The sequence below is a fragment of the Stenella coeruleoalba genome (assembly GCF_951394435.1).
Source record: "Stenella coeruleoalba genome assembly, chromosome: X".
NCBI classification, from domain to species: Eukaryota; Metazoa; Chordata; class Mammalia; order Artiodactyla; family Delphinidae; genus Stenella; species Stenella coeruleoalba.
In genome coordinates, this window is record NC_137152.1 from 103,744,730 (window position 1) to 103,757,121 (window position 12,392).

Genomic DNA, 12,392 nt, shown 5'->3' on the forward strand with positions numbered 1-12,392 from the left:
TTCATTGTCATTTGTTTCTAGGTATGTTTTGATTTCCTCTTTGATTTCTTCAGTGATCTCTTGGCTATCTAGCAGTGTATTGTTTAGCCTCCATGTGTTTGTATTTTTTATATGTTTTTTCTGTAATTGATATCTAGTCTTATAGCATTGTTGTCAGAAAAGATACTTGATACGATTTCAATTTCCTTAAATTTAACACGGCTTGATTTGTGACTCAAGATATGATCTGTCCTGGAGAATGTTCCATGAGCACTTGAGAAGAAAATGTATTCTGTTGTTTTTGGATGGAATGTCCTATAAATATCAATAAGGTCCATCTTCTTTGATGTGTAATTTAAAGCTTGTGTTTCCTTATTTATTTTCATTTTGGATGATCTATTGGTGAAAGTGGGGTGTTAAAATCCCCTACTATTATTGTGTTACTGTAGATTTTCCCTTTTATGGCTGTTAGCATTTGCCTTATGTTTTGATGTGCTCCTATGCTGGGTGCATAAATATTTACAATTGTTATATCTTCTTCTTGGATGGATCCCTTGATCATTATGTAGTGTCCTTGTTTGTCTCTTGTAATAGTCTTTATTTTAAAGTGCATTTTGTCTGATATGAGAATTGCTACTCCAGCTTTCTTTTGATTTCCATTTGCATGGAGTATCTTTTTCCATCCCCTCACTTTCAGTCTGTATGTGTCCCTAGGTCTGAATTGGGTCTCTTGTAGACAGCATATATATGGGTCTTGCTTGTGTATCCATTCAGCCAGTCTATGACTTTTGAGTGAAGCATTTAATCCATTTACATTTAAGGTAATTATCAATATGTGTGTTCCTATTACGATTCTCTTAATTGTTTGGAGTTTGTTATTGTAGGTCTTTTCCTTGTCTCGTGTTTCCTGCCTAGAGAAATTCCTTTAGCATTTGTTGTAAAGCTGGTCAGTGGTGTTGAATTCTTTTAGCTTTCGATTTTCTGTAAAGGTTTTAAATTCTCTGTCAAGTCTGAATTAGATCCCTGCTGGGTAGAGTAATCTTGGTTGTAGGTTCTTCCCTTTCATAACTTCAAATATGTCCTGCCACTCCCTTCTGGCTTGCAGAGTTTCTGCTGAAGGATCAGCTGTTAACCTTATGGGGATTCCCTTGTGTGTTATTTGTTGTTTTTCCCTTGCTGCTTTTAATATGTTTTCTTTGTATTTAATTTTTGACAGTTTGATTAACATGTATCTTGGCGTATTTCTCCTTGGGTTTATCCTGTATGGGACTCTCTGTGCTCCTGGCCTTGATTAACTATTTGCTTTCCCATTTTAGGGAATTTTCAGCTATAATCTCTTCGGATATTTTCTCAGTCCCTTTCTTTTGCTCTTCCTCTTCTGGGACCCCTATAATTTGAACGTTGGGGCGTTTAATGTTGTCCCAGAGGTCTCTGAGACTGTCCTCAGTTCTTTTCATTCTTTTTTCTTTATTCTGCTCTGCAGTCGTTATTTCCACTATTTTATCTTCCAGGTCACTTAACCGTTCTTCTGCCTCAGTTATTCCGCTATTGATTCCTTCTAGAGAATTTTTAATTTCATCTATTTTGTTGTTCCTCAGTGTTTGTTTGCTCTTTAGTTCTTCTAGGTCCTTGTTAAACGTTTCTTGTATTTTCTCCATCCTATTTCCAAGATTTTGGATCATCTTTAATCTCATTACTGTGAATTCTTTTTCAGGCAGACTGCCTATTTCCTCTTCATTTGTTTGGTCTGGTGGGTTTTTACCTTGCTCCTTCATCTGCTGCGTATTTCTCTGTCTTCCAATTTTGCTTAACTTACTGTGTTTGGGGTCTCCTTTTCACTGGCTGCAGGTTTGTAGTTCCCATTGTTTTTGGTGTCTGCCCCCCATGGCTAAGATTGGTTCAGTGGGTTTGTAGGCTTCCTGGTGGACGGGACTGGTGCCTGTGTTCTGGTGGATGAGGCTGGATTTGTCTTTCTGGTGGGCAGGACCATGTCCAGTGGTGTGTTTTGGGGTGTCTGTGACCTTATTATTTTAGGCAGCCTCTCTGCTAATGGGTGAGGTAGTGTTCCTATCTTGCTAGTTGTTTGGCATAGGGTGTCTAGCACTGTAGTTTGCTGGTCTTTGAGTGGAGCTGGGTCTTAGCGTTGAGATGGAGATCTCTGGGAGAGCTGTTGCCAACTGATATTACATGGGGCCTGGAGGTGTCTGGTGGACCAATGTCCTGAACTCGGCTCTTCCACCTCAGAGGCACAGGCCTGACACTTGGTCATAGCACCAAGACCCTGTCAGCCACATGGCATGAAACTGATATGAAATCATGGTACTGCAAAACTGGCAGATGTTCTTTCCTGCTCTTGACTGAAAGAGTCTCCACTGAGGATCCTGGGTATCTTTTCTTTTATACTTCACTGGATTCATCCACTGTAAATAATAATAACCATGATGATGATGACAATGACGACGATGATGATGTAATGTGTGGTATCTCTTGAAAATCCAAAGATTTTCTCATATGAAATCCCTGTACTTCTTCCCAGTTCTCAGTTTTGCCTCCAAAGGTGCTAACTGGCAGAAGCACCTCTGCGCTGCCATCTCCAAGGGCTGCTGCCCGCCTTGGCCCAAGGCCAGCAGCGCCTTGGCACCAAGGAAGTGGGTCACAAAGTCCCAGTGGCAGCCCAGGTCTGCTCCAGCCGTTCATGGGCACCTCAGAGGTCCCAGCGCTGAGCTGCAAATAATACTTGACTGAATATTTCAGGCAGTTGTTTTGATAATATGTAATTCAATTATTTTTCTGTGAAGAGTTTACAGTGGAATTCTTTAAAGTAGTAAGAAAAGTTACCCACTATTGCAGAGGATTATACCAAAGGTTTATCTGTAATCATGTTTTCCCTGAGTGGTTTAAAATGGGTGAAACTCTTTTTTATTACTGTATCAGTAGCTCACATATAATGTGTAAATTATAATTGGCATTTATTTCTCATTTAGCTTCCAAAAGCACTTTCCAATGATCACCTCACTAATCTAACTGTGAGGTAAATAGATGGCAAATATGATTAACCTTATCCCTAGTGGGATATTGGCAGTGGAGAGGAGTAAATTACTTGCTTAACATCATCTAGGGGGTCAGCACCAGAGCCAAAAATGTTTTAAACTCCTACTCTAAATTTGATAGTGACATGCAGATGAGCTTTTATGAAACCAATTTAATTGTTGTAATGATTCTGGAAAATTAAAAATGATTACATTCCATAAGAAATAAATACAATAAATGAAATATAACATAAGCATATTTTTTTCTTATTTTCTCTTTAGCCAAACTGTTTCAAAGAATGCAAAATTGAACTCGATATTACATTAAAAGATGTTTTCTCGTATGCTCCTTGTCTCCTGAACTGTGTCATTAAATGTAATATTGCCAACTATACAATGTACAAGTACACAACACACAAAAGTATAAAAGTGACATTTAATAAACTAGTCACTAATACAGAAAAATAATTAGTGAAAAATGTTGAATTACAGATTTCTATAAAATTCATGTTATTTCTTCCCAATACATATAATCTATAATAAATCTATCTATTTTCATATTATAAACTCTAGGGTAGAGTCTCAATTTCAGTAAAAATATAAGCAGTTTATATTTATCATATTTAGTTCAACTTTTGATGAACTTCTGTCCAAATTATATTAAATTATCAAGTATGAAAATTCCTACTAATGAGTTTTTGGTGTATTGAATGCCAAGAGAAAATGTTTCTCAAGGTTAAAAGAAGTCAAACTCTATAAACTTAATCACTTTGGGATCTGTTTTTTTATTTTTAGTCTTGATGTTTAGTGATTTTTCCCTAGAATTATTAAACTGGACTAGAAAGTAATCTGTAGATATATGGTGTTATCTCTATTGTGTAATATTCAGGCTTTTCAAGTAGAAAAATGGCTTTCCCTCTGTATGCTCAAAATTCAGGTATGCATTCAACCAGAAAATGTCTCAGATCAACGAAATGGATGATAGAATATTAGGGAATATTTAAGCCTCTCTAATTAGCAAGGCATTCTTCCATGCTTGTCACAGAAATTCAAAGCTTGGCAGAAACACATGCTCATCTCACATAGGAGGAATGAGGCTTAAAAAAGCAAATGTAAATGGTGACCTTTAAAAAGTAATTCAAGTTGTTCTATAAAGTGTTTTAAAACCTGAAAAATAGGCATTAGTTCAGGGAAATAGATGTGACAGAAGCAAGACTCCCAGTATTAGCTTATATTACTATTATTCACAGAAATTTCCCATTGATTTGGTTAAAATAATCAGTTTCCTATCCTGCATTGGTTTACTGGTCAGAAAGGTAAGGCATGCTTTCTAATAGCATCACGTTAAAAATTAGTCCACATTCTCTTCTGTTTTATCTTGTGGAATTACTGATGTTTTGGTTACATTATATCACAAATCATGATTGCCCAGAAAGAGAGGAAGAAAAATTCAACATTGATTAATAGACAAACATTTTATATCCAGTACAATGAGGGCACAGTCAGAGAACTTGGGTAAATAAAATGTCAGCATGGGGTGGGAGGGAGGCTCATCAATGAATATGCGGTCCTTTAGGAAGAACACTAAAAAACTTTACAGAGCGGAATAAAGAAGTTTTAAAAGGCTTTAATAACCAGAGAAATATACTATGGACAAATTGGTCATTTAAAAATTGCGTATATATTTGCCCCATAATTATATATCTATTCCAAGAAAAATAATAAAATACTAAAGAATATTGAGAAAGACATAATATGACTTCCGTTTGAACATGGCGGTATAAAGTAAGAATTTTCTACTTCTCTCAGAATGATTTCTAAGAAATAGCAAAAAGAACAAGGAAACATATGAGAACACAAACGCAAAAGGTCTAAAAATGCTGCTGAGAGCAGTGGAGATCCAGCAGAGGTTCAGGAAAAGGCAGGTAGAGAAACTTCTGATATATTTTATAAATTATATACAAATTAAATAATGTATTATATAGACTATATTATACATGTGTATATATTGTACATATGTGTGGTACATTATAGTTTGTATATAATATATGATGTTATATATCAAATACATGATAAATAATATATATTCCTAAAAATCTTGAACTTTAAGTAATAAAGAAAAATTCTTTGTGCCACCAGACAAAGAAAAACCAAGTTTTATATAATGATTTTTTAAAAAAATCAGATCTGACTTCATAATTCTTCATGTACTGGTCAATAACCAGAAGAAAGCACACACACACACACACACACACACACACACACACACACACAACCCCCAAACTAGAAAATCCTTTAGGTAATGTTTCACACATTTATGATATTTATTTACATAAACTTTCAATTAAGTATAAAATCAAGATGGTAAAAAAGCATAAGGGATAGCCATCTTTATTGAGTCAAAATACAGAACTAAACTTTGTAATGGGGTAAAAATTGCCCGGCTGGAGAGAGGAAGGAACTGGGAGTGACTGCTAACGGGTATGGGGTTCTTTTCTGCTGTGATAAAAATGTTCTCAAATTGATTGTGGTGATGGTTGTATAACTCTGTTAATATACTAAACATCACTGAACATTTTAAAAGGATGAATTTTTTTTTTTTTTTTGTGGTACACAGGCCTCTCACTGTTGTGGCCTCTCCCGTTGCGGAGCACAGGCTCCGGACGCGCAGGCTCAGTGGCCATGGCTCAGGGGCCCAGCCGCTCCACGGCATGTGGGATCTTCCCGGACCGGGGCACGAACCCGTGTCCCCTGCATCGGCAGGCGGACTCTCAACCACTGCGCCACCAGGGAAGCCCAAAAGGATGAATTTTTAAAAAATATTTATTTATTTGGCTGTGCCAGTCTTAGTTGTGGCACATGGGATCTTAGTTGCAGTATGCGGGATCTAGTTCCCTGACCAGGGAGTGAACCCAGGCCCACTGTACTGGGAGTCTTACCCACTGCACCACCAGGGAAGTCCTAAATAGATGAATTTTATTGTATATGAATTAGGTCTCACTAAAGCAGTGTAAACATATTCTATGTCTCACAAATTTTTATATGTATTTTTTTTGATATGTAGTATTTTTTTGATATGTTGTATTTTAATTTACATTCAAAGTATTTTCTAGATGGGAGGGTGATGTGTGCAAAATGTCCAACCTTCACTCCCATCCCCACAGAAACACCAATTTAACAACCATCCATGGGCAAAAATACATTTATGTGCATTTCTGAGTTCAGTTAAGAAGTCCTAGTACACTGGTGGAGCACAAAACCTGACGTCAGCTGCACGGAAAAGGGTAAGAACAGTTCCATTTTAGCCATGTCATTTCTCCTCCAAGCTAGCACAGTTCAAAACTAAAAGAGAGCTCCCAACCTGAGACTTTTCCCACAGGGGAAAGAGAGAGTGAAGTGAGAGTCTGGCTTCCCCAGCCTTTGGGGGAACTTCCTGAAAGTTCCACTTCTATCTCTCTATACCAAAAATGTTTAAAATATTGACACAGATGGATCATCTGGGGAATTGAGCGCAAAGAAAAGGAGCAAGGGCTCATAGCAGATGACGTGTAGATCTTGACAACTTCCCAGTGCATCCCTGCAAATGGCACCCCATACACTCTGACAGCCAGTGACTTATGCACCCCTGCAGCTGGTGCTCCCTATACCCTGCAGACAACATGTAGATCTCAGCAGCAAGTACAGATCTCAGCAGCCAGTTCTACTCTACAGAATGAGGTGAAGGTGAACAATACTCAGACTGCCTCTTTAGGAGAGAGGAAGAAAAGTAGAGCTTGCACTTATCATCCTGGCATCTCAATACACTACCCTAGGGAAAAAGGATGGGTGACTTACAGCACATGGCATGGCATTGTGGGGTAGGGAGAGGTGCACAATCCTAAGACATTTCCTTCAGGAGTGAGGGAGAGAAGTGGTGTCTGTGCCCAATACCTTGACATATCAGTCCAAGGGGTGGGAAAGGGAGCAGATGGCTCTCGGCACCCAGCTTGGCTCTGTGGGGTTAAGAGAAGACACACAATCTTAAGACTTCCCCCCAGCCCAGAAAGGAGTGAGATAAAAGGAGCAGGCACATCTATAAAAAAAGTTGGAGAGATCACCAAAATCTCCAGCCTGGCTATCTGGTGGAGGTCTTTCCTTCCTAAAACCAGCCCCAAAAGACTGTTAGAGGTGGTTCCTTCTTCAAATGTACAGACACCAAAACAAGGTTACAAGGGTGACAAAAAGATAGGGAGATACGACACTACTTAAAGAATAAAACAAGCTCCAGTAACCAATCCCAAAGAATTAAAGATCTACGAGTTATCTGATGAAAAATTTTAAAAAATCATCTTTTCATATGCATGTTAGCCATCTGTATGTCTGCTTTGGAAAAATGTCTATTCAGGTCTTCTGCCCATTTTTTGACTAAGTTGTTTGTTTTTTGATATTGAGTTGTACAATCTGTTTATATATTTTGAATATTAACCCCTTGTCATTCATACAACTTGCAAATATTTTCTTCCATTCCATGGGCTGTCTTTTTATGTCATTTTATTACTTTTGCTAATTATTAGATAAATGCAAATCAAAACAACAATGAGCTATCACTTCACACCTGTCAGAATGGCTATCATCAAAAAGTCTTCTAATAACAAATGTTGGCGAGGATGTGGAGAAAAGGGAACCCCTCTACACTGTTGGTGGGAATGTAAATTGGTGCAACTACTATGGAAAACAGTATGGAGGGTCCTAAGAAAACTAAAAATAAAACTACCATTTGATCCAGCAATTGTACTCCTGAGTATATATTCAGAAAAAAATGAAAATACTAATTTGAAAAGATAAACGCACCCTAATGTTCACAGCAGCACTATTTTCAACAGCCAAGATATGGAAGCAACCCAAGTGCCCATTAACAGAGGACTGGTTTAAGAAAATGTAGTATATATATATAATGGAATATTACTCAGTCATAAAAAGAATGGAATTCTTTCATTTGCAGCAATGTGGATGTACCTAAAGAATATTATGCTTAGTTAAATGTCAGACAGAGAAAGACAAATACTGTATGATATCACTTATATGTAGAATCTTTAAAATAATACAAATGAATGTATATAACAAAACAGAAACAGACTCACAGATATAGAAACAAAACTAGTGGTTACCAGTGGAGAGAAGGAAGGGTAACTTTAGGTGTGTGGAATTAAGAGATACAAACTACTATGTATAAAAGAGATAAGCAACAAGGATATATTGTATAGCATAGGGAATTATAACTATTATCTTGTAAACTTTTGATGGAATATAATCTGTAAAAATACTTCACCACTATGCTAACATCTGAAACTAATGTAATATTGTAAATCAACTATACTTCAAGAATTTTTTTTAATTAAAAAAATTAAATTATTAAGAGGGAAGTTTATAGCAATATAGGCCTACCTCAAGAAACAAGAAAAATCTCAAATTAACAATCTAACCTTACATTTAAAGGAACTAGAAAAAGTACAAAGTTCAAAGTCAGTAGAAGGAAGAAAATAATAAAGATGAGAGAAGAAATAAATTAAACAGAGACTAAAAAGACAACAGAAAAGAGCAATCAAACTAAGAGCTGGTTCTTTGAAAGATAAACAAATTTGACAAACTGTTAGCTAGACTCACTAAGAAAAAAAGAGAGAAGGATCTGCGAAATAAAATCAGAAACAAAAGAGGAGAAATTAAAACATACCATAGAAATACAAATAATTATAAGAGAATATTATAAATAGATATATACCAACAACTTGGACAAACTAGAAGAAATGGACAAATTTGTAGAATCATACAACATTCCAAGACTGAATCAGGAAGAAATAGAAAACCTGAATAGACTGATCACTAGATGAAGAGGAAGGAACTCTTCCTAACTCATTTTACAAGGACAAAATTACCCTAATACCAAAACGAAAGACAACACACAAAAAAATAAAATTACAAGCCAATATCTAATAAACATAGATGCAAAAGTTCTCAATAAAATATTAGTAAACCAAAATTCAAGAACATATTAAAAGGATCATACACCATGATCAAGTGGGATTTATTCCAGGGATGCAAGGATGGTTCAACATGCACAAAACAATCAAAGTGATATACCATATGAACAAAATTAAGGATAAAAAACCATATAGGGGAGGGATAAATTAGGAGTTTAGGATTAACACGTACAGACTACTGTATATAAAATAGATAACCAAAAGGACCTATTCTACAGCATGGCGAATTATACTAAATATTTTGTAATAACCTATATGGGAAAAGAATCTGAAAAAGTATATATATATATATATATATAAATGAATCACTTTGTTGTACACCTGAAACTAACACATTGTAAATCAACTATACTTCAATTAAAAATAAAATAAAAATAAAGTTAAACTAAAAAAAGAAAAATATAAAAACCATATGATCATCTCAGTAGATGCAGAAAAAGCATTTGACTGTATTAAACACCTATTTATGATAAAAATGTACCAATAAAGTGGGCATAGAAGGTATATACTTAAACATAATAAAGGCCATATATGACAAACCCACAGCTAACATCATACTCAATGGTGAAAAGCTGAAAGCCTTCTCACTAAATTCAGGAAAAAGATAAAGATGCCCACTCTTGCCACTCTTATTCAACATTGTATTGGAAGTCCTACCAGAGCAATTATGCAAGTAAAAGAAATAAAAGTTATCCAAATTGTAAAGGAAGAAGTAAAACTGTCTATTGGAGGATCACATAATTTTATATATAAAAAGTCCTAAAGACTCCACCAAAAAAACTATTAGAAATAATAAATGAGTACAGTAAATTTGCAAGATAAAAATCAATACACAAAAATCTATTGCTTTGCTATATGCTAACAATGAGCTATCAGAAAAAGCAATTAAGAAAACAATTCCATTTACAATTTCTATAAGAATAAGAATGAACTTAATCAAGGGGGGGAAATACCAGTCACTAAAACTATAAGACACTGTTGAAAGAAACTGAAGAAGCCACAAAAAAATGGAAGCATATTCTGTAGTCATGGATTGGAAGAATTAACATTGTTAAAATGTCTATATACTGAATCTACAGATTCAGTGCAATCTCTGTCAAAATCCCAAGGACATTTTTCACAGAAATAGGACAAAAACTCCTAAAATTTATATGGAACCACGGAAGAACCCAAATATCCAAAGCAATCTAGAGAAAGAAGAACAAAGCTGGAGATATCACACTCCCTGTTTCCAAACTATGTTACAAAGCCATGGTAATCAATAGAGCAGGGAATGAGAAGAAAAAAAAAGATATACAGATCAATGGAACAGAAATGAGACCTCAAAAGAAAACCCATTTATATATGGACAATTAATTTAAAACAAAGGGTCAAAGAACATAAAATGGAGAAGCATAGTCTCTTCAATAAATGGTGTTAGAAAAACTGGACAGCCACATGCAAAAAAATGAAACTAGACCAGTATCTCACACCATACACAAAAATCAACTCAACATGGATTAAAGACTTGAGTGTAATATCTAAAACCATAAAACTCCTAGAAGATAGGCAGTACACTCTTTGACATTGGTCTTAGCAATATCTTTCTGGACATGTCTCCTCAGGCAAGAGAAACAAAAACAAAAATAAACAAATGGAAATAAATGAAAAGGTTTTGCACAGCAAAGGAAACAATCTACAAAGTAACCTACAGAATGGGAGAATATATTTGCAAATCATATACACAGTAAGGGGTTAATATCCAAAATATATAAAGAACGCATACAATTCAACAACAAAAAAGCAAACAACCCAGTTAAAAAATGAGCAGAGGGGCTGAATAGACATTTTTCCAAAGAAGACATAGAGATGGCTAACAGGCAGATGAAGAGATTTTCTATATCAGTAATTATTAGGGAAATGCAAATCAAAACCACAATGAGATGTCACCTCACAACTGTTAGAATGGCTATTATCAAAAAGGCTAGAAATAACAAGTGTTGGCAAGAATGTGGAGAAAGGGAACCCTCATACACTGTCAAGGGGAATGGAAATTGGTATAATCACTATAGAAAACAGTATGGAGATTCCTCAAAAAATTAAGAATAAAACTACCATATGATTCAGCTATCCCACTTCTGTATATGTACAATATTATATTTCTACTTCTGTATTCACTGTAGCATGCTTACCACAAAAATTTTAATTTCTATCCATCACAATACAGTTGATCCCCTTTACCCATTTCACCCTCCTTCCACCCTCTCCCCTTTGGCTGATAATGCTCATGAGACCTTCTATGTATCCTTGCTAGTTTTCTGTTTCCTTGTTTTATGTATTAAGGACAGTGTAATGTTTAATGGACAATTTTGAATTTGTCTATCTCCCCTTTCAATCCTACAAATTTGTTCTTAATGATTCCTGAAGCACTATTGTTTGGTTCAAACATATTTAGAATTCTTATGTCTTTTTCATGCATTCCCCATTTTATTATTACATAATGGCCCTCTTTATCCCTAGAAATTTTCCTTGCGTTAAGTGCACTTAGTATGATAATAGTATAGTTACTGTAGCTTTCTTTTAATTATGATTTGTATCTTATACTTCCATCCTTTTACATTTTATTGTGGTGTAATATACCTAACATGAAATTTACCATTTTAACCATTTTTTAAGTGTATAATTTGATGACCTTAAGGACATTAACAATGTTGTATAAACATAGCCAGTAGACATTTCCAGGACTTTTCATCATTCCAAATAAAAGATCCATATCAAATAAACAATAATTCCCTATTCCCCTATCCCCAAGTCCCAAGACCCTGGTAAACTCTATTCTACTTTCTGTCTGTATGAATTTGCTCATTTCAGATCCTCACATAAGTGGAATCATAAAGTATTTTGCATTAAATGAATATTTTGTACTGTAATATTTTAATTCCTTTATTAATTTTGCTACATTTATTTTAGTTATTTTCTTAGCATTCTGCTTTAGGACTTAGCATATGCACATTAACAGATTCAAGTTCAGATTTATAAAACTTACCTGCAATGAGATAGAGAAACATTACACCTATGTTGCTTTATTCCATCAGCACATTTTGTGCTATTATTTGATACATATCACACTTATATATGTTACAAACTAAACAATACTTTTTTATAATTACTAATATATATAATTTTATGTCTCTTAAAGAGCTGCAAAAATAAACTAGAGTAAGTAAATGTCACAATCTGAATGTACATTACAATAAATATAGACCAGTATCTTTCAAGAGCATAAACACAAATATACATGACAACATATATGCAAATTGATATATGCATATGTATATATTTATATGCATCATTATCACATATGTTTCATCTCAAGTATGCAAGAATG